Raw genomic sequence first — 23,886 nt, forward strand, 5'->3', positions numbered from 1 at the left:
AAAAAAAGAAAGAAAGGGCCTGGAAGCGATATAGTCTAAGAGGGAACATTAAATGATCAGAGGGAAAGAGGTTTCTTTGGGGACAGAGGGAGGTAAGACATAAGGACTCAGAGAGAATGGTCTTCAGAATAAATATCTAGAACCTCACTTGAAAACACCAGGAAGATATCATGGTGGCCCCAAGCAGAGAGGAGAGGCAACACGAGCTTACATTTGTAGACTTAGTCATGAAATTGTGTAATTTGAGGCCTACTTTGTTTTAAATGTTCCTGCCTTTCTGATGTCTTTAGTTTATAATCTAAAATCATCATGTGAAATACTTTGAACCTGGATCTAAGTTGAACATGAAACACAGCTGAGTGTGAAAGAGAGTAATGGTGCCACAAATCTGAATGAGAAATAGCTTAAGATCATTCAGTAAATCCCTAACTGGAACACCATGTGAAGGAGGTGCAGCATGCTTTCACAGCTCCACTCACCTGGCAGTCCGGGGTACAGAGGGGCTGGGGAGGGTACAGGGCAGAGTTCCGCCTGCTGTGATGAGAATTCGCCACAGGGACTGTGCAGGCCCAGCACTGGGCCAGGAAGGGGGACTCCTGCTCTGTGTGTGCTTAGAGTCTGTCTGACCTAAACAAGAGCCACTGGAGACTAGCTTCTCGTGATTGTAAACCTTACCCAAGACAACTGGCCAATCACATGAGGCTGAGGGGTATAATACTAGATTATATGTGATATTTTACAGTAAATACAGGATGAGCCCTGGAGCCATGCAGACCTGGACTTGAATCTCAGTTCTGTCATTCACCACTCTGTGACGCACGGAGTGGATGTCAACCACTGACCCTTATAGAGCCTCAACTACCTACAATTAAAATGAAGATGACTATCCCTATAACATCGGGCTTTGATAGGCACATAAAGAAAAGATGAGAGTGACGTGTCCAGCATAGAATTCAGCTCATGGTACATACTCACATTAAGTCCTTTCCCCTTCTTAGAAGAGAGGTGAGATTCAAAGACACTAAGGCATTTTCTGATTTCTACACCCACTCAGGCCACTTCCCTCTCATCTGGAGGACCTCAGTAGCCTCGTCTGGCCACACTGACTCTGACTGGAATCAGAGACTAGCTGTTGATTAGTGGCTCCAGTCAATTAGCCACTTGGTGACCAGAGTGCATGCACCACATCATAAATCTCGTGTCAAATTTCTGTTTGGAACTCTTCAATGGCTTCACATTCCCAGCTCTTTAGCAGGCCTTCAGGAGACCTTCCTGGGCTGGCCCCTGCATCCTGCTCCCCCTCGTGCCGACAGATTTCAGCATGCACCGTTCCTGCCTTCTGACACACTGGCGAGGCACTCAGATCTATTCCTACAGTTCCCCAAAGGGCTCTGCCTTTGCACAATTTGCCCCTGTACATGAAAAGCTTCCCATATCTCTCTTCCACATGCCATTTGTTTATTTGGATAGCTCCACTCTGTCTTTGAGATTCAGTTTCCATGTCACTTTTAGCTTTCTCTAGCCAACAGTCCTGCTGTTTGCCGTTTGCCTGACTGCATGCCCTCATCATAACAAGCAGCACATGACTGCTTCTGCAGACTCTACTGTGAGCCTCTGTGAGCAGAGCTGGTATCTTGTTTACTGCTCTCCTCCCAGCACAGAGAATGGCACAGAGGAGGGACCCAATAAATCAATCTGTAAACTTCTACTTTAAAGTAATGATGATAGACTCAAAGAAAAGTTGCAAAAACCTTTCCTAGCTTTCTCTTANAATTTTAGTAAGAAAAAAAATCACTATCAAAATTCAGTAAAAAAACAGTGACTCTAAGCACAGGAATAAATGCTTCCCATTACTCTCAATTAAGATATTCACATTTTATAAAACCCAGGTAAAATTATTAAAACCATGAATTACCATTCATATAATACTCTTAGCTAATCTACAGACCTTATTTGAATTTAACCGATTTTCCTACTGATGATCTTCTTCTTACTCACATTGCATTGAGTCAGTATGTCTTCTTAATCTCCTCCAATCTGTGAGCTAGGTCCTCAGTCTTTCTTGTCTTTAATGACATTGATATACTATTATTTTATAGAATGTTTCACCATCTGGGTGTGTGTCTGGTATTTTCTCAAGGTTCAATGGAGTTCATGCCTTTTCAGCAATATGCCCAGTGGTGTTATATCCTTCTTAGTGAAAGATATCCAGAGGTACATGATGCCACTATGCCTTACACTGGTCATTTGGTGGTGGGGATGGCTGTCAGGTTTCCCCTCTGTAAAGTTAACTGGTTTTCCCATTGCATTTAATAAGTATCATGTGAGAAGATATTTTAAGATCTATAAATATATTTTAATACATCAAAGGACAGAATCTGAAAGAAATATGATTAAATAGATGTTAAGTATGAGCTCTGTACCTGCATTTAAAAAGCATACATTAAGGATAACGTAGAGAACATGAGACACCAAATGAGACAGCAGGATGGATTTAGGCCACCAGCATCACTGCACTTTCAGGAAGCATTCACAGAACTACATCCTCTGGGTCCTGGGGTTGAGACTCCTTTTCCCTTTGCTCAGGAGACCATCCTGGGACAGCACAGCATGTTCAGATCTGGGCATCATCCTTGAAATTGAATACAGTCACACTGCATCCAAAGTGCATTTATGTTACCCAAATTCTACCATACAACCTCAGCAAAAGAGAAAGACAACCATCTAAATCGTGGTTACAGGAGAGTAATCTTTAAGTTTGTGCATCTAACCCTTTCTTTATCCTACTCATCTCATATTTTACATTTACATTTTAAGAACAACCAAAGAGGTTTTCGAAGAGTGAGATGACTCCCAATTTTCACTTATGCTCATTGTTCCTGTGAAAAGTGTGACTTCAACATGTAACCAACTAGAGCCTGTCCAGAGAGGTGAACAAACAGAGTTTGGTCTATAGGGTGGATTAAAGGAATGGCAGATGCTCACATTTAAAAAGGTGACATTCATGAAAGTGCAGGGTAGTCATCTTAGTCAGCTCGGGCCGACTTAAAAAAATGCCATAGACAGACTGGCTTTAACAACAGACACTGATTTTCTCACAATTCTGAGGGTTGGGAAGTCCAAGATCCAAGTGCCAGCCAATGTAGTTCTGTTGAGCACCCTCTTCCTAGCTTGCAGACGTCCTCCGTCTCACTGTGTTCTCACATGGAGGGCACAAGGGAAAGAGAATTAAGTATAAGGACTCAAATTCTATCAGATCAGCTCTCTACCCTTATGGCCTAAATTACCTTAATTACCTGCATAAAGGCCCAATCTTCTACACTGGAAGTTAGGAGTTCAACACGTGAATTTGTGGGGGACACAAATGTTGAATCCATAGCTGTAGTTATCCTCAAATGTCTCTGAGTCCATTACTTGTGTAACAGGATGGTTGAGTGGGACTTCTCTTTATTATCTCACTATCTGCTAAAGCCGTAACACTAAGTACAATAGGTGCCAACCACCTTCAAATGTAAAGAAAGGGGCAAGACCAATAATTTGTTCTGCTCGCACTGGTCTATCACTCATCTCCAGGTTATGTAGGAAAAGAGTAACTATCCATCAGGGAGGAGCAACAAACGGTAAGTTTTCTTCAGAAAGAAAGTTGTAGCCAGGGCAACATAGTGAGACCCTATCTCTCAAAAAAAAAAAAAAAAAAAAATCAGCCGGGCACGGTGGCACAAGCCTGTGGTCCCAGCTACTTGGGAGGCTGAGATGGAAAGATTGCTTGAGTCTAGGGGATTGAAGCTGCAGTGAGCCATGATTGCACCATTGCACTCCAGCCTGGGCAGCAGAACAAAACTCAGCCAAAAAAAAAAAAAAAAAGCTGTATGCTGAAATGCCCTCCTAACCCTCCACTACATGGACCAATTGAGATGAGTTTCAAGAACCTCTTACGGACTTGCCATATATTCCTTGGAATTGGGGCAGATTCTAGAACTGGTATGAGTCACACTTACTTGGAAGAAACTCTGAGAGAGTCTCTGGCTGGGGGCAGGGAGCAGAAGTTGTGCTGGCAGACTGAAGGAGCTATACTAATGGCAGGGCAAAAATACACGTTTCCCAAGGTCCACATGCGAACCCTGAGGAAGAGATCAGCATGAGGCAGTTTGAAAACTATCCAAGAGGACCACTAGAATTAGAGAGTGCTGGGTGGACAACCCCAGCAGAAGGAGACTGCAGTGAACCACCAGCCATGGGCTGGGAGAATGTCATCAACATCTAACCAAAGAGGCATCACCCGCACCAGAAAACCACAGCTGAAAGTCCCCAGAGGAGGAGCTTAGAAGAACCCAGAGACACACCCATGAAAGAAAGGAGGAACACTTGGGTGCTCAACTCAGAGAGGCCTCATGCCAGATCGTACCTGGGCCTGCCAAGTAAGGAAGACCTTTCCCATCCGCTGCCCATCTCCTTCCACCCCTGGCCAGCCCTGAAGGAGCCAACAGCAACATGAAGAGTGAGAGGTAGACCAGCCAGGAAGACAAAAAGAGAAGGAGCAAGTCTCTGCAAGTTTCCCAGCTCCAGCCGGGGCAAAGGTAGTGACTGAGAGCTTGGAGTTTAATAAAATATTGCACTAGACTGTTAATATCTGAAAAAGACCAGAACATTCCATAGGATCTGCAGGAAGGGAGAAGGAATTGAAAAAGGATTATAACACAAGTGCAGGAAAAATAAAGTTTCCTTCTCTTACCACTGTACCGAATCCAGTCATTCGGAAACAAAAAGTTCCCTACATAGCCAACTTTTGGGGTGTGCTTACTGGTAAAGCCACACAGAGCTCTGCACTTAGCAGGGCTCCACCCTTGGTTTAATGCTACTATGATAAAGTTTGGGGTGCAACAGCAACACTATGTGAATTTTTTTCTTCTTCACAATTTCACAGATAAAAAATTCATTCTCACTGTAGATCTCAACAACTTTAGTATTACAATTTTTATTTTTTCCTTTGTTAAGTGAAGAGCTCTCACCTTTTCCCTTAACGGAAGCCATTTCCAGCTTCTTTTTGGCATGTTCAAATGGCCAGCATCACCGCTTTTGTCCTTTGGAGCCACTCTTAAGTAAAACAAGGGTCACTTGAACACAAGCACTGCAAAACAACGACAGTTGATCTAATAACTAAAACGGCTCCTATGTGACTCATGCGTGCGTGGCGTTGACAGCATGGACACGCTGGACAACAGGATGATTCACGTCATGGGCAGATGGAGTAGGACTGCATGAGATTTTATCACACCACTCATATAATTTAAAACTTATGTGTATTTCTGAGATTTGTCATTTACTATTTCCGGACTGCGGTTAACCACAGGTAACTAAAACTGTAGCAAGTGAAAATGCGGGTACGTGTGACTACCATATCAGGACAAGTTTGTTAATACTCATAGCTACCCAGATTGGCATCGGCAGTGTAAAGGAGTCAGAGCTTCTGTTCACCACAATCCACACAGCAGAGGTGGGTCAGCTTCTTGGCACTCTTGCACCTCCAAAATCCTTTTCAGTCCTGGAATTATCTGATTATTTGATTAATGAATGTCTTTCAAGATGCCTACCTTACCAACTTAACCAGGAAATGAATTCACTAGTACCGTGACCAGGTAAGAGTACTTCCAAAGGCAGCCTATGAGCCCTCGATGGATGCAGTTCACTAATTCCCTCTATTTCTGTCTAAGTTTTGAGCTGTTTTTCTTTAATGAGAACATTATTGCCATTACTCACTGTATTTTTTTTTTGATCATTGCTAGTTGGATCTTATTATGGCTGGCACATCATGACTCCTTTATTCTAAGAAAAAGGCTTTTAAAATGTCCCAGAAACTATCTAGGGCTTAAAGCCACTTTCATTAATCATTATTTTGACAAAGAAGCATAAACAAACTGACAAATGCTGTTTAAATTTAACATTAAAATTCGATGTGTGTGTCTCCGTTATTGCTGTTGTCATTATTTTTGGTCAGGGAGATGGTTCCAGGAGAAGAAAAGAAAGTCAGTTGCTTTCTGAGGTCAGGAGGGAAGTTTATCCTGTCAAGCCCACCTTACAGTGCTAGTCTCTGGAGCCACAAGGACTGAAGCTCTGCTTCAGAGAGCCACCACTGATGACAACTGTCAGGCTCAGGAACCGAAAAGAAGTGGGTATGCTTGATCACGCTCAGTAAACGCGTTTCGCTACTGACTCACTTCTCCTGCATGTTGGAAAACGTTGAGCTTCTTTCATACCATATTTTGGCCTTGACCTTCGTAGCATTTAGCCTCCCTACAATGGGGCCTATGTGTTTCCACACCCTCAGAGCAGGCCCCTAATTATAGCCATCCATTAAACTGTCAGAAAGAAATCCCCAACTCAATCATGTCTTTATCGAACTCTGGCTGTCAGTGGGGTCAAGTTAGGCGTCAAGTCTGACCTGCCCAGAGCCCCTGTCATGTGCTCGTCTCACACTCACTGGGGTCTTTGTGATTAGGCAGACCAGACAGCCACCTGGCCACCCCAGCCCAGTCCCCTCTCCCACTGCATTGCCCAGACAGGGCGGAGCCAAGGGAGGCTCTCGAGCCCAGATAATGGGCTGACATAATGTAAAGGCTTCTCCTTGACCTTATCTTGGAGAACGTTGTACACAGAAGTTGTATGGGGTTGTCAAAACCCTAAATTGAAAATGGGGACTCTACGGAACAGGGAAGAATCTAGTCTCAAGGGAAAAGGTTATTCAGCTGGGACCTCCTTCTGGAGATTGTATAATGGAATCAGAGGATTTTATCACTACAAAGGAACCTGTACCTGTCTAACCCTTTGTTTTACATTTCAGCGCAAATGTGGTCAAGGGACTTGGGTTTTACATTTATTGCTGAGTCTGGTTTTCTTGAGTTTCAGGTGAGTAATATTTTAAAAGGAGCTGAAAGGATGAGGTTAATCCAGGGCTGTCATATGTGGCTTTTATATTATTCTCTAGTCGGTTCACACAAATTTGTTTTGTCTTCCATATGAGATTATACAATTCCCCAAGGATAAAGCCCATAGCGTGAAGAAAGAAAGAACCTTAAAGTATTTGTTGAGAGTTAGCAATGCTCTTTACTCATTTTTTCTGTATTTGAATGTGTGTATGTGTTCCTTTGTTTCTCCCCAGATATCTTATAAACACTACCTGCAAATTAAAATAAAAACACCGTATTTTACTGCTAGTCCTATTACCGCATTTAAAACATGAGGAGATTGAGATCTAGGAAGTGAAGTTACTTGCACGAGAATGTTCAAGTAGAATATGATTTACATTCAGATCCACTACTGCCCATTCAGTATTCTCCCCACAGTACCAAGTCTCCTTCTTTATTATAACACATTAGTAGATAAATGTTGACAGCTACAATAAAAAGGAAGACCTCAGAAATAGGTAGGGTGAATCAGCCCTTAACTATTAACATTACCATTGTTATTAGCAATATTTTAAATATCACCCTGCTCATAGAGCTGTTAGACTTTATTAAGGTAAACATTGTTAACAATTTCATGTATACCCCCATGTAAACAAAACCTGAAAGCAAGTTTGTGCCATATATATATATATATATATATATATATGCATTTTCAGTCACACACACACACACACACACACATACACAATGCGTTTTCAATTACACAAGAGAAATTTTGCCATATATATTGCTCTGCACTTTACTTTTTTCAATGGATGATATTCCTTAGAGATCTTTCTATATCAACACATGCAGATCTAATTCATACTTTTCAAAGGGCACTTATGGTTGGATAGACCATAGCTTATTTAACCACTGCCCTACTCATGGACAGTTAGGTTGTTTCCAGATCTATGCTAAGAAATGTGTGCCTTTAACAACCTCTCCCGGAGGGGTTTTAAGTCATTAGCTTGACATTATATCAGTATTTGGGAATCACCAATAGTCTTATGCTTTTATTTTTACAGATGATAAAATTGAAGCCCAGAGAAGCTCAAAAGCCTCAATTATTAATGGAAAAATCATAACTAGAACCCAGTTTTCCTGAGACTTTTTTTTTACTATTCATTCCACAGCCCTTGGGCCACTCCAAGGCACTGAGCACACTTGCTTTGGCTATTTAGAGAAACGGCCAATAGACACAACTGGCTTCATCTTCAGGGGTGCCCAATGTCCGGCAGCCCTCAGCCCCCAACAAAGTCTTCGTTGAAAGAACTGATTCACCTGTAATCCCAGCACTTTGGGAGGCCGAGATGGGCGGATCATGAGGTCAGGAGTTCGAGACCAACCTGACCAACATGGTGAAACCCTGTTTCTGCTTAAAAAAATACAAAAATTTACCGGGCATGGTGGTGTCCACCTGTAATTGTAGCTACTCAGGAGGCTGAAGCAGGAGAATCGCTTGCACCCGGGAGGCGGTAGTGCAGTGAGCTGAGAGCACGCCACGGCACTCCAGCCTGGGTGACACAGCAAGACTTTGTCTCAAAAAAAAGAAAAAAAGAAAAGAACTGATTCATGAAAAGATTCTTATCATGATTTAAATTTTCCTAGTCCAAAGATCACTGAGTGAAACTCCCTATTTTAGTAGATGAACCAAAGCGCCTTGAATAAAGACGTAATTCAATAAAAACTTAATCCTCTCATAAAACTGAATATTCTCTGGTTCCCCAATGAACCCCAAAACATATTGGATTTCTTCTGCAGATGATGTGAGATGGGTTGTTTTACCTAACTAACCCCATTATGCCTTTAAATGTTTACATTTCTTTTATCCTGCAAATGTACAAAACAGCAAGCCTCATGTTTCTGGGAAGGCAAGAGCTGTAGAGGGAGTGATCACATGGGGAATTTTCAGTTGCTCGTTCAGGAACGACGAACAAAAAGCAGCTCGGAATAGTCCACATGTAGCTCAGGTATCATCCCGCGCAGTCAGTTCCTGCACATTGCTGCCTGAGGAATTCCTCACAGAGCAAGCAGGAGGGAGCAGCCAGGACAAGAGGTTTCAAGGAATGAGGATTTGAAAGCTGTGCTGACTTATCAGGTTAAGTGCTTTTTGCTTGTTTGTTTTTAAGAAACAAATAGAATTTCTTTGCTAAACAGCAAAAACCAAAGTTTTCAGTTTGGTTTCAACCATAAAAATAATAACAATGTGATTGTTAATTTGTTTGTGAACCTGACTGAGCTAAGGGATGCCCAGATAGCTGATGAAACATTATTTCTGAGTGTGTCTGTGAGGGTGTCTCTGGAAGAGATTAGCATTTGAGTCAATAGACTGAGTAAAGAAAATCTACTTTCACCAGTGTTGAGTAGGTATCATCCATTCCACTGAGGGCAACAAAATGGTAGAAAAAGGGTGAATTTTCCCTCTCTTTTGAGGCTGGTACATCCATCTTCTCTGCCCTTGGATATCAGAACTCCAAGTTATTGAGCCTTTGAACTCTAGGAATTATATCAGTGCCCCTCTTTCCATCCCCCACAGGGTTCTCTGACCTTTGGACTCTGATTGAATCATACCACCAGCTTCTCTTGTTCTCCAGTCTACACACAAGCCTGTCGTAGGGCTCCTCAGCCTGCAGAATTGTGTAAGCCAATTCTCATAGTAAATTCCCTCTTATGTATATCTATATCTATCATATTTGTTCTGTTTCCCTGGAAGAATAAAAACTCGTGATTCATGCATTGAGCATTTGTCCTGCAAGCAGTGTTTTCAGTGCTTTACATGATCACTATTATACACCTTAGGACAAACTAAGAGACAAATGAGAATTGCTTGGAAACTTCTGCATATCAATTTCTTAACAACTTCCTAAACATTACAATCTTCCACAGGGTGGATCCCACCACAGTCTTGGTTTGGGGGAGATCTACAGCTAACACCAACCCTGTACTGTCTTCCAGCCCCAGGACAGACGTTGGCAACTGTTATTTCTACCTCGCTTCAACCCTGCAGTAGCCCAGGTCTCACTCCCTGTTTATGCGCACACACCCTTAGCCCTTAGCATGGGAATTATATGCAGTAGTTTGAAAAGAGATGAGCAAAGTTTAAGGGCACCAAGGGCCGTCCATCATTCCTTCCAGATGATCAGTGGGAAACAAGATCATCTAACATAACCCCTTAGACCAAGAGACACATGTCATGTATTCATCAAAAGGTGGTGGGACCCTAACTCTCATGTGGCCTGCCAAGCCCCAGTGAAGGGTGGTGCTTGTGTCCTGAGGCCCACCAACTTCTAATGCTGACACTAACCCTGTCTTTATGGTTCCCTGGCCTCATGTTGAGCCATACCAACCCTTCTTTTTAGGCAGGTCCTCTCTCTCTCTTCCCCTCTCCAGCTCATCTGCCCAGAGCAGTTTTCATCTAATCTTGAAGTGCTGTGTTTTTTTGATCCTTTTTAATTCTCTTTCCAATCTGTTGTCATCAACTTTAGTCACTGTCTTCCAAGTGGCCTTTTTCAAATTCTTTTCTCTACTGTGAGTCTAAAAAGACAATTTTAGAATTACAGAGGAGGAATTCCACTTGCTCTGTATTTGACTATGTTAACTCTGGGATTTAAAGAAAAAAAATTACTGGGAACAAATAGCATATCTGTTATTATGTGCAAACACTTCCTGGCTATAAGTGCTCTATGGCCTTCTCCAGATTATGTCTCTGAACTCAGAAAAAAGAAATTTTATTTTAATAAAATAAGACACACTCAGAATCCTTGGAAATGATTATCCTCTAACTCATTAGGATTTCTCTGCTTGCTTCTGTGGCTTTTCTATTAAGCCAAAGGATTCTAACTGTTCTTTTTCTTCAGGTAAAAAGCTTAGGTTTGAAGATTTCCCATGTCTTTCTTAGCATGTGTTCATCTCTGCCTCTAAGTATATTTTTTGAATCTATGAAGAAAACATAATGTTCCAGACTTTAAGGGTTTATTTAAACTCTTCATCTAGTTTCTTCTAATCAAAGCTATGAGTTCCTGGTAATTTAAGCCCAGGAAAAGTACAAACACATTCCTAGATTTTCTTCCTTCTAGAATAGGGATCAGCAGACCTTTTCTGTAAAGGGCCAGAGAGTAAATATTTTAGGCTTTGTGAGTTTTATGGTCTCTATCACAACTCCTTAACTCTGCCCTGTAGAATGAAAGCCACTATAGGAAATACATAAACAAAAGGACATGGCTGTGTTCCAATAAAACTTATTTACAAAAACTAGCAGTGAGCCGTAGTTTACCACCCCTCTTCTAGATGATGAGGAAGAAGAGGAAGAGGATGTTGATGATCAGCTCCAATTAACATTGATTGTTTTCTCTGTGAAAAATACTGAGGTAGGTATTCCATAAGTATTATCTCATTTAATCACCAAGCTTCCATAGATAAGATACAATTATTAAAACCACTTTATAACTGAAGAAATTTAGTTTTTAAGTAGGCTAAACCATTTTCCCACAAACAACCAGTAAATGGTGGAGCCAGAACTCACATCTCACAGCAAAGCTCATGCTAAGCTATGCCATAAAGCAAATACATTCATTGAATGACCCAAGCCTTTGGGTAAACTTGTCCAAGAAACCATTTAAAAACACAATGGGAAAGCTTGGTAAAGTCTCAGGATTCAAATTCAATAGGAAAATTGAACATAACTTTAATTTTCTTAATGGGTCATTGAAGTATTTAGTTGAACAAACATTAACTATGCCTCTATGAGCCCCACCCTACAACAGTGATTTGAGGAACATGAAAATAATAGAATTTAACTGCCTTAACTCAGACACACTTGCAGTCTTTATGGGGTAGGGACCTTTCCCCCCTTCCTTCTCTTACACTTCATCTTGGTTTGAGAAAGCAGGCCCACAGCTGGCATTGCTTAAGGAAGGCAACAAAATTTATTTGAAATTGTCCACAGCCACAAATGTCTTTGCCTTTCCAGGCTCCTATGATTAATATTTTCACATGGATTTTTTTGTTCCTTTTATGATAGTGCTGTAAGCAGTTCCTAGGGAATTTCTAGTGATCTTAGAAAAGTCTTCTCCCAAGATTTAAAGCCCCAAGTCCTCATATAATCTTTCCCAGGGCATCTTTTAGCCAAGATGTTTACCACTGAGTATCCAACACAAAGAAGTACCCCAAGCTCTCTGACCTGTGTCTGTGGCTGTCTTAAAAAAGAGCTTCACCTCTCAACCCCTCTCCTTTCACACGTCTACACTTCGACAATTGTAGGGTCTCTCTGTGTTCTAGGGAAATGAGTTAGAAAATGGGGCATGTTTGTAATAAACAAATGCGCTTAAACCGTACAGAATCACGTAAAGGAAAAGTGAAAGTTCCTCCTGTCATAAAGCTAACAACCTGTAATAGTTTCTACCTCTGTCAGTTCCTGAAAAGTTTCTCTCGGCTATCATCCATGAAATTTCTTCTCTTTACCCACTCTCCTTACCCCACATAAAATGCCTTTTTAATTTCCTTCTCTTCCAAGTTTCTCTGTTTAACTGTTATTATGCCTCATTTGCACTAAGTCCAAATGGAAACCAGCCTATGGTGGTGGGATTTGGTGTTGTTTTCCCCAAGGTCAAACCCCACACAGCTGTTCAGACTGAGCCCTCTCCAGCTCCCAGCAGCTGCCCAACGTTTATGTTATGTTAGAGATGTTCTCTAGTTGCAGAGTCCAGAGAGCTTGCTGTTCAGCCAAAAGAAATCCTCCGGGAAAAGAGTCAGAATGAATGGTTGGTTGCACGTTATGTGCAGAGCTGCTGGGCACCTCCTTTGTATTGCATTTCCCGTATATAAGCTAATGAAAACCAGTGCAGATTAACCACATGGACCCACAGCCTTTTGGGAAACCCAAAAAGTTGAGTTCTTGCTTCCTCAACATATAGAAAGTTACCCTGAAAAGCCCAAGAATATACCAAGGACTTCTCTCTGAGATTGAAATATCTGGTTACCAGCCCCCAGTAAACGAAGAAAACAAGGTGGTGGGGGGCCAACTTATATAATTGCAGTGTCTTGGAAAAGCATGGAAGTCAATTCTGTATTATTATGGTGCTAATATTCTTTATAAGTAGATGAAATTTGACAAGGAAAAAGGAGAGAAGGGAAATAGGAGAAAAAGAAAAGATGAGATTCTACATTTACACTGTTGAGTTGTTTGGTAGAGCACCGCATCAATGCTTATGAGGCTATCACATGATTGCCATTCTATGGACACCTTGGCTCTTCCCAACACACATCAGCATCCCCAGTTGCAATGGAGTACCACTCTAGTGAGCTTACACATACCCTTGACCAGTGGCAGAGTCCACTACTGCCCTACCGGCAGTGTGATAACTCAGAGACAGGGCCAGGAACATGTGAAGCTCAGAGGAAAATCAGAGACGGAGTTAATTTCCCCAAGGGAAACGCTTAACAGTTAATAAATACTCTAGCTTCCCATCTGTTCTGTGGGCAATTCCTGGGGATTGATGATTCTGTATGATTCTCAGGAAAATCAGCAAAATTGAGCTCTCAGTGTGCATGGCAGCAGCATCAATGCAACATTACTTTTTATTTATTTATTTATTTTTTTACTTTAGGTTCTGGGGTACATGTGCAGGTCATGCAGGGTTGTTGCATAGGTGCATACATAACCAGGTGGTTTGCTGCCTCTATTCCCCCTTTGACTATAGCCAGCATTTTTCCCCATGTTATCCCTCCCTACCCCCTGCTTTCCCTCCCCTAGCACCCCCAACTGCCCCCAGTGTGTTATGCTTCTCTCCCTGAGTCCCGTGTTCTCACTGTTCAACACCTGCCTATGAGTGAGAACATGTGGTGTTTGTTTTCCTGTTCTTGTGTCAGTTTGCTGAGAATGATGGTTTCCAGATTCATCCAAGTCCTACAAAGGGCATGAACTCGTTGTTTTTTATGGATGCATAGTCTTCCATGGTGTATATGTGCCACATTTTCTTTGTCTAGTCTATCATTGATGGGCATTTGAGTTGGTTCCAGGTCTTTGCTATTGTACACAGGGCTGCAGTGAACATACGTGTGCATATGTCTTTATAGTAGAATAATTCATAGTTCTTTGGGTATATACCCAGTAATGGGATTGCTGAGTCAAATGGAATTTCTATTTCTAGATCTTTGAGATATTGTCACACTGTCTTCCACGATGGTTGAACTAATTTACACTCCCACCAACTGTGTAAGAGTGTTCCTATTTCTTCACATTCTCTCCAGTATTTGTTATCTCCAGATTTTTTAATGATCACCATTTTAACTGGCATGAGATGGTATCTCAATGTAGTTTTGAGTTGCATTTCTCTAATGACTGGTGATAATGAGCATTTTTTCATATGTTCGTTGGCCTCATGTATGTCTTCTTTTGAAAAGTGTCTATTTGTATCCTTTGCCCACTTTTGAATGGGGCTATTTTTCTCTTGTATATCTGTTTTAGTTTTTTGTAGATTCTCGATATTAGCCCTTTGTCAGATGGGGAGACTGCAAAAATTTTTTCCCATTCTGTTGGTTGCCAGTTCGCTCTAATGATGGTTTCTTTTGCTGTACAGAAGCTCTGAATTTTAATTAGATCTCATTTGTTTATCTTGGCTTTTTTGCCATTGCTTTTGGTGTTTTAGTCATGAAGTCCTTGCCTATGCCTATGTACTGGATGGTTTTGCCTATGTTTTCTTCTAGCGTTTTTATGGTGTTAGGGTTTATGTTTAAATCTTTAATCTATCTGGAGTTAATTTTAGTGTAAGGTGACAGGAAGGGGTCCAGTTTCTGCTTTCAGCACACTGCTAGCCAGTTTTCCCAACATTTATTAAACACGGAGTCCTTTCCCCATTGCTTGTTTTTGTCAAGTTTGTCAAAGATCATATGGTTGTAGATGCATGGTGTTGCTTCTGAGGCCTCTGTTCTGTTCCATTGGTCTATGTCTCTGTTTTGGTACCAGTACCATGTTGTTTTGATTACTGTAGCCTTGTAGTATAGTTTGAAGTCTGGCAGTGTGATGCCTCCAGATTTGTTCTTTTTGCTTAGGATTGTCTTGGCTATGTGGGCTCTCTTGTGATTCCACATGAAGTTTAAAGTGTTTTTCTCCAGTTCTGTGAAGAAGGTCATTGGTAGCTTGATGGGGATAGCATTGAATCTATAAATTACTTTGGACAGTATGGCCATTTTCATGATATTGATTCTTCCTAATCATGATCATGGAATGTTTTTCCATCTGTTTATGTCCTCTCTTATTTCGTTTAGCAGTGGTTTCTACTTGTCTTTACATCCTTTGTTAGTTGTATTCCTAGGTATTTTATTCTCTGTAGCAATTATGAACGGTAGTTCACTCTTGATTTGGCTCTCTGTTTGTCTGTTATTGGTATATAGGAATGCTTGTGATTTCTGCACATTGAATTTGTATCCTGAGACTTTGCTGAAGTTGCTTATCAGTTTGAGAAGATTTTGGGCTGAGATGATGGGGTCTTTTAAATATACAATCATGTTGTCTGAAAATAGAGACGGTTTGACTTCCTCCTTTCCTAATTGAATACCCTCTATTTCTTTTTCTTGCCAGATTGCTATGGCTAGAACTTCCAATACTATATAGAATAGGAGTGGTGAGAGAGGGCATCCTTGTCTAGTGCCCGATTTCAAAGGGAATTTTTCCAGCTTTTGCCCCTTCAGTATGATATTGGCTGTAGGTCTGTCATAAATAGGTTATCATTTTATGATATGTTCCATCAATACCTAGTTTATTGAGAGTTTAAGGGCTGTTGAATTGTGTCGAAGGCCTTCTTTGCATCTATTGAGATAATCATATGGTTTTTGTCTTTGGTTCCGTTTATGTGATGGATTACGTTTATGGACTTGCATATGTTGAACCAGACTTGCATCCCAGAGATGAAACCTACTTGATCATGATGAATAAACTTTTTGATGTGCTGTTGCATTCAGTTTGCCAGTATTTTATTGAAGATTTTTGCATCGATGTTCATCATGGAGATTGGCCTGAAATTTTCTTTTTTTGTGGAGTCTCTGCTGAGTTTTGGTATCAGGATGATGTTGGACTCATAAAATGATTTGGGAAGGATTTCCTCTTTTTGGATTGTTTGATATAGTTTCAGAAGGAATGGAACCAGTTCCTCTTTGTATGTCTGGTAGAATTCGGCTGTGAACTCAGATGGACCTGGCCTTTTTTTTGGGTGGTAGGCTATTAATTGCTGCCTCAACTCCAGCCCTTGTTATTGGTCTATTCAGGGTTTCAACTTCTTCCTGGTTTAGGCTTGGGAGGATGCAAGTGTCCAGGAATTTATCCATTTCTTCCTGGTTTACTGTTTTGTGTGCATGGAGTTGTTTGTAGTAATCTCTGATGGTAGTTTGTATTTCTGTGGGATCAGTGGTGATATCACCTGTATCTTTTTTATTGCATCTATTTGATTCTTCTCTCTTTTCTTATTAGTCTGGTTAGTGGTCTATTTTGTTGATCTTTTCAAAAAACCAGCTCCTGGATTTATTAATTTTTTGAAGGGTTTTTTGTGTCTCTACCTCCTTCAGTTCTGCTCTGATCTTAGTATTTCTTGTTTTCTCCTAGCTTTTGAGTTTTTTTGTTCTTCCTCCTCTAGCTCTTTCAATTTTGATGATAGGGGTCAATTTTAGATCTTCCTTGTTTCTCATGTGGGCCTTTATTGCTGTAAATTTCCCTCTCAACACTGCTTTAAAGGTGTCCCAGAGATTCTGGTAAGTTGTGTCTTCATTCTGATTGGTTTCGAAGAACATCTTTATTTCTGCCTTCATTTCATTGTTTATCCAGTCAACACTCAGAAGCAAGCTGTTCAGTTTCCAAGTGGTTATGCAGGTTAGAGTGTGTTTCTTGATCCTGAGTTCTAGTCTGATTGCACTGTGGTCTGATAGACTGTTATGATTTCTGTTATTTTGCATTTGCTGAGGAGTGATTTGCTTCCAATTATGTGTTCAGTTTTACAGTAGGTGTGATGTGGTGCTCAGAAGAATGTATACTCTGTGGATTTGTGGTGGAGTGTTCTGTATATGTCTATTAGGTCCACTTGGTCTGGCTCTGCATTCAAGTCCTAGATGTCCTTGTTAATTTTCTGTCTCATTGATCTGTCTAATATTGATAGTGGAGTGTTGAAGTCTCCCACTATTATTGTGTGGGAGTCTAAGTCACCTTTTTGGTCATTAAGAACTTGCTTCATGTATCTGGGTGCTCTTGTGTTGAGTGTGTATATATTTAGAAGAGTTAGCTCTTCTTGTTGGATTGATCCTTTTACCATTATGTAATGCCCTTCCTTGTCTCTTTTGATCTTTGTTGAAGTCCATTTTATCAGAGACTAGGATTGCAACCCCTGCTTTTTCTTGTTCTCCATTTGCTTTGTAAATCTTCTTCCATCCCTTTATTTTGAGTCTGTGTGTGTCTTTGTACATGAGATGGGTTTCCTGAATACAGCACCCCGATGGGTCTTGACTTTTTATCCAGTTTGCCTGTCTGTGTCTTTTGATTGGGGCATTTAGGACATTTATATTCAATGTTAATATTGTTATGCGTGAATTTGATCCTGCCATTTTGTTACTGGCTGGTTTTCTTGCCTGTTAGTTGACTCATTTTCTTCATTGCATTTTTGTTCTTTGCTATTTGGTGTGCTTTTGCAGTGGCTGGTACTTGTTCCTGTCTGTGCCTAGTGTTTCTTTCAGGAGCTCTTGTAGGGCAGGTCTGGTGGTGATGAAATCTCTCAATAATTGCTTGTCCATAAAGGATTTTATTTCACCTTCACTTTCAAAGCTTAGTTTGGCTGAATATGAGATTCTGATTGAGAGTTCTTTTCTTTAAGGATGTTGAATATTGGCCCCCACTCTCTTCTGGCTTGTAGGGTTTCTGCTGAGAGATCCTCTGTGAGTCTGATTGGCTTCCCTCTGTGGGTGACCTGACCTTTCTCTCTGGCTGCCCTTAGCATTTTTTCCTTGATTTCAACCCTGGTGAATCTGATGATTATGTGCCTTGGGGTTGCTCTTCCTGAGGAATATCTTTGTGGGGTTTTCTGTATTTCTTGGATTTGAATGTTGGACTGCCATTCTAGGCTTGGGAAGTTCTCCTAGATAATATCCTGGAGCATGTTTTCCAGCTTGGGTCATTCTCCTCATCATATTCAGGTACACCAATCAAGCATAGATTAGGTCTTTTCACATAATCCCATATTTCTTGGAGGTTTTGTTCATTTCTTTCACTCTTTTTTCTCTTTTCTTGCTTCCTCTTTTTATTTCATTGAGTTGATCTTCAGTCTCTGATATCCTTTCTTCTGCTTGATCGATTCAGCTATTAAAACTTTTGTTTGCTTCACGTAGTTCTCGTGCTGTGTTTTTCAACTCCATCAAGTCATTTATGTTCTTCTCTAAGCTGGTTATTCTAGTTAGCATTTCATCTAACCTTTTTTCAACGTTTTTGGTTTCTTTGCATTGAGTTACAACATGTTCCTTTAGCTCAGAAAAGTTTATTATTATCCACCTTCTGAAGCCTGTTTCTGTCAATTCATCGCACTCTTTCTCAGTCATGTTGTGTTCCTGTGTTGTTGAGGAGTTGTGATCCCTTGAAGGAGAAGCGGTGTTCTGGTCTTTGATGGTTTCATCTTTTTTGCACTGGTTTTTTTTCCCATCATCATGGCTGTGATCTCAGGGAGCTGACTGATGAGGTTGCTTGTCTGCCTGTCAAGGTTTCTAGGTTTCTGCCTACTGGGTTTCTAGGGACTCCTTCGGGTTTCTAGGTAAGCTTCCTGTGTCTTTTTTGTTTATACTGGGAGTTTAGGCCCACCTCTTCCACTGATCTGGAGGTGCTGCTGGATGGTCAAGAACACCGTCCCATTGCTACATAGGCTTCTTGTGTTTTTTGTTAAAACATGAAACCAAGTCCCACCCCTTTAATGGTGGGTCATGTCTTTCCTCCACAGGGCTGGATCATTCAGGTTTCAGCTCAGACTGAGGCACTGGCTGTGTAACCTGCTAGAATTAGTGCTTCATCCCTCTGCGGTTTGTTGGGGAGGGTAGGGACCCACCCAGCCGCACTGTCTCCCTGCTTTCAGGTCCCTCTCTCCGGTCATGGGGGAGGGGCCTGCCCAGCTGCTCTGCCTGTCTTCCCACTTTCAGCTCCCTCTGTTTCCGGGCAGGGAGAGGGGGAGATAGCTTGGTCCACAGGCTCTCCCGGCCTGCTTATGGGCTTATGCATCTGTTTAGGTCTGTGCACCAATCCGGGACACTGTCCTGGATTATTATTCAACTCTGCACTTGTAATTTCCAGCGCTTGACTGGCAAAGATCCCCTGTTCTGTGTATTGCTGAGGCTTTGGGGGAAGTGATGTATCTGGACCGGAGTACCAGAGAGGGAGCCTCTGACTTATCGGTCAGATGCACTTTCTGGGTGAAGCGGCACCCCTCCCTGCCTCGGTCTGCCCTACCTGGGCTTTGCTCACCCTCTGACCAGACCCATTGAAATGCACCTGGTATCTCAGTTGGCACTAGGAGATCTCTCGATTTCTGCATCTCTGTCGCTGGGGGTTGTGCACCAGAGTTGTGTCTATTTGGCCATCTTGACTCACTCCCTGCAACATTCTTATATTGGCCTCTTCTTCTGTTTCTCATTCTCTTTCATCCCTCATTTCTGCAACTTGGAATCGCCTCCCAGATAAACTACTTGGCTTTCAGGGGAACCCAAGTTGAGAAAGTTAGTATTTTCACAGCTGCTTATCCAGAACAAGATATGCTTTGAGACCAACCATGGCAAAATCACCTCAACCATGGCAAAATCAAAGTTCACGTTAGGGATATACAAGGATAGCATAGTTTGATGTTTTGGAATAGTGGTTATGGTTTAAAGAGTTGAGCCTTTCCAAGGCCTCTGTTTATATATGCTCATTCTTTATAGTTTGTCATTCCTGAGTAGCATAGATACCGTTCATAGGAAAAACTCATCTGTTATGGCACATGAAAACAGACATAGCCTTTGACTCTCTTGTCTGCCTTCATTTTGATCTGTCAAGGGTATCCGGCTGCCAGAAGGAGTCATCAAAATGATAATGGAGAGTGACATCAGCAAGATGGCACACTGTGGAGTATCAAGCCTTGTTCCCTCACAGAGACATTAAACAAACAAACAAAAACAATCAAAAATGAGATAAAGTAATCTTACATGAGCTATGAAATACCGTCAAAGGTCTACAGCAGTCAAGAAAATGCCCAATCAAGAAGAAGTCAAATTTAAAATGGTAGAAAATTCTGTGGCATTTTTGCTCACCCTTTCCCTCCTTTCTCTGACATGCCACCATCTTGGTCTGAAGGAGATGGCCGTTCCCAATTCCATCACTTGAATTAGAGGGAGAGGACTGGACCTTATTCACAATGTCCTAACTTATCTGGGAGCTTCCTGAAGATTGGTCTCTTTCACCTAACTCGGAGTTGAGGCAGTGAGAAGTAGGAGGCACTGCTTGGGAAAGCTGCAGAGACACTAAGACTTGTAGATGCCTGGGCTGGCAGGTGGAAAAATAGAATATACCATTTAAGTCCCTGAGGAGGAACTGAGCCGAGACTCTGGGGAATTAAGCATGTATAAGCAGCTGTGTATGTGGGGTAACAGAAATGCCATGCATATCCAGGCAAGACGCATGCTCTGAAAAGACCTGAGAAGACCTTAACCTTTCTCCTCAGACAGATCCGAAGGCTCAGAACACACCTGGCTAATTAGATGAGGATGGCTCTGGCACAAAGCCAGCCTGAGAAGACTGGGAGAATTTTTTTTTAAATGCTCAATTTTCAACAAAAGTCACAAGGTACACAAAGAAATCAGAAAATACAGCCCATTAGAAGAAAGAAAATAAAAAGACAGAAACCACCCCTGAAGAAACACAAGGATCAGACACAAGACAAAGAATTTAAAACAACTGTTTTAGATATGCTTAAAGAGCTAAAGAAAAACATAGATAAAGAATGAAGGGAGGCTGCGTACAGTGGCTTATGCCTGTAATCCCAGCGCTTTAGGAGGCTGTGGTAAGAGGATTGCTTGGGCTCAGCCTGGGCAATATGGTGAGACCCCTGTCTCTGTGAAAAACAAAACTAAAAGCCATGCATGGTGGCATGTGGCTGTAGTCTCAGCTATTCAGAAGGCTGAAATGGGAGGATCTCTTGAGCCTAGAAAGTCAAGGCTTCAGTGAGCCATGATCCTGCCCTGCATTCATTCCAGCATGGGCAACAGAATAAGACCCTGTTTCAAATAAAAATAAAAATAAAGGCAAGGAAAAAAAAAGGAGTGAAAGAAAATCAGGAAAACAATACATGAACAAATTGCATGTATCAACAAAAAGATAGAAATTATAAAAGAAGCCAAACAGAAATGATGGAGATGAAAAATACAAAAACTGAATTGAAAAAATAAGTTAGAACGTTCCAATAGCAGACTTGAACAGGTAGAAGAAAGTGTCAGTGCACTTGAAGATAGGACATTTGAAATTATCAAGTCTGAGGAGCAGAAAGAAAAATAATAAAGCAAAGCGAACAGAGCCTAAGGAATTTAGGGATATTAACAAGAGGATCAATATATGCCTATGGAAGTCCCATAAAGAGAAGAGAGAAAGGGAAAGAGAGCTTACATGAAGAAATAATGGCTTAAAACTTTCCATATATGGTAGATCCTGAGTAACATTAGTTTCTCATCAGAAACCTTAAGATACCAGAAGGCAGTTGGACAATATTTAAAGTGCCAAAATAAAACACACACACACACACACACACACACACACACACACACACAAACTGTATCTAGCAAAACTGTTCTTTAAAAATGAGGGAGAAGTAAAGTCAAAACAAAGACAAAACAAAAACTGAGGAAATGCATTATTTCTAGTTCTGCCCTACAAGAAATGCTAACATGAGTTCTTTGGGTTGAAAAGAAAGGATGCTCTAAAGTAACTCAAAGAAGATATAAAGATCTCCGGTAAAAGTAAAGATAAGGACAAATGCAAAATCTGATATTATAATTCTGATATATAACTCCACTTTTTAATCTTCTGTGGGATTTAAATAACAAGTACATACAAATAACTACAAATCTATGTTAATGGGTACACAACATATATAATTCATGACCTCAATAACATAAAGTATTGGGAGTAGTTTTAAAGAAGTACAGTTTTTATATGCAATAATTGAAGTTAATTTGGTATCAATTCAAAATAGAATGTTATTATTTTAGGATACTATATATAATCCGCATGTAACCCCAAAGAAAATATCTTTAGAACATACACAAAAGGAAAATGGGAGGAAATCAAAACTTGTTACTACAGGAAAATCAACTAAACCCAAAGAATGACAGTAGTGGAGGAAATAAGGAATAAAAAAGCTATAACACTTACAGAAAAACAACAAAATGGCACAAGAAAGTTCTTCCCTATTACTAATTACTTTCCATGTAAACGGCTTAAACTTCCCAAACAAAAGGCACAAATTACTAGAATGTATTTTTAAAGCATAATCCAATTATATGCTGCCTCTAAGACACTCACTTTAGATCTAGAGACACACATAGGTTGAAAGAAAACAGTTGGTAAAAGATATCCTGTGCAAATATCAGCAAAAGACACCTAAGAATGGCTACACTAATACCAGACAGTATACTATTAAAAACTTTACAAGAGACAAAGAAGATTATCATATATTGATTAAAGGGTTAATTTATCAAAAAGATTTAGAAAATATAAATAAACATGTATGCACCAGGTATCAGAGCTCTACCATATATGAAGCAAACATTGACAGATTTGAAGGGAGACGTACACAGGTCTACAATAATAGTAGAAGATTTCAATACTTTACTTTCAAAAATTGATAAGACAGCCAGACAAAAGGTCAATAAAGAAATAGAGAACTTGAACAACTACAAACCAATTATGCCTAACAGACATAAACAGGACACTTCACTTAACACCAGCAGGATACATGTTTTATCAAGTGTTACCTGGAACATTCTTCAGGATATGTTAGTCCACAAAACAAGTCTTAACAAATTTAAAATTATTGACGTCACACAAAGTCTCTTTTTTAACCACAATAAGATAAAGCTAGAGATTGATAGTAAAAGGAAAACTCTGAAAAGTTACAAAAATGTGGAAATTAAACAACATACTTTTAAACAGCCTATGGGTCAAAGAAGAAATCACAAGGGCAATTAGAAAATACCTTGTGATAAATGAAAATGAAAATACAGCATACCAAAACTTATAGGATGCAGCAAAAGCAGTGCTAAGAGAAAACTTTGTACCCATAAGTATTTACACTTAAAAAGAAGAAAGATCTCAAATCAACAACTGAATTTTATGCTGTAAGTAACTAGAAAAAGAAAAATTATTGTCTGAGAGTTTATGTTACAAGGCATCAAAGAGATTGTGCTTCTCCTGATGGCCTGACCTACCCTGGATTCGATATTCCCACAATGTTTCAACATCTGTAGCTGCAGACTTTCTCCAGCCCACACTTCCAACATCTTGCAGGATAGTTTCACATGTGTGGTATGTTCCACATGTTCAAAACTGAACTCTTCACCTTCCCATTGAAATTTACTTTGCCTTTTGTGGTTCAAATCCCAAACCACAGAGTCTTCTCTGGCTCTTTGCTCTCCTTTACCATCCTCTACTCCACAGCAAATTGAGGGCAGTGCCTCTACTGTGTTGTTCATACCTGTTTTCTTTCTATTACTAAACGACTGTTTCCAATCAGCCCTCAGCACTTGTTACTAGATACTGAAATAGCTTCTAATTGCCTGCTTTCTGTTTCTTTCCCATGAGAGTGTTAAGTGTTAAGAGCATGGTGTCTGAGGCCAAAAATCAAGATCTGAATCCTAGCAGTTTTCTGGCAGCTTGGACTTGGGAAGGTCACCCAGCCTATCT

General features: G+C 40.7%; 1 long non-coding RNA gene across 1 annotated transcript; it reads left to right on the top strand.

Annotated features, from left to right (window-relative positions):
• Positions 1–622: 622 nt before the first annotated feature.
• On the top strand, positions 623–8,218 carry LOC108300538. Its single transcript, XR_001823477.2, has 3 exons — positions 623–963; positions 6,839–6,903; positions 7,970–8,218. It is a non-coding gene; the product is annotated as an uncharacterized LOC108300538 (long non-coding RNA).
• Positions 8,219–23,886: the final 15,668 nt, after the last annotated feature.

Source organism: Cebus imitator, unplaced genomic scaffold (genome assembly GCF_001604975.1).
Source record: "Cebus imitator isolate Cc_AM_T3 unplaced genomic scaffold, Cebus_imitator-1.0 Scaffold0, whole genome shotgun sequence".
Lineage (NCBI taxonomy): Eukaryota > Metazoa > Chordata > Mammalia > Primates > Cebidae > Cebus > Cebus imitator.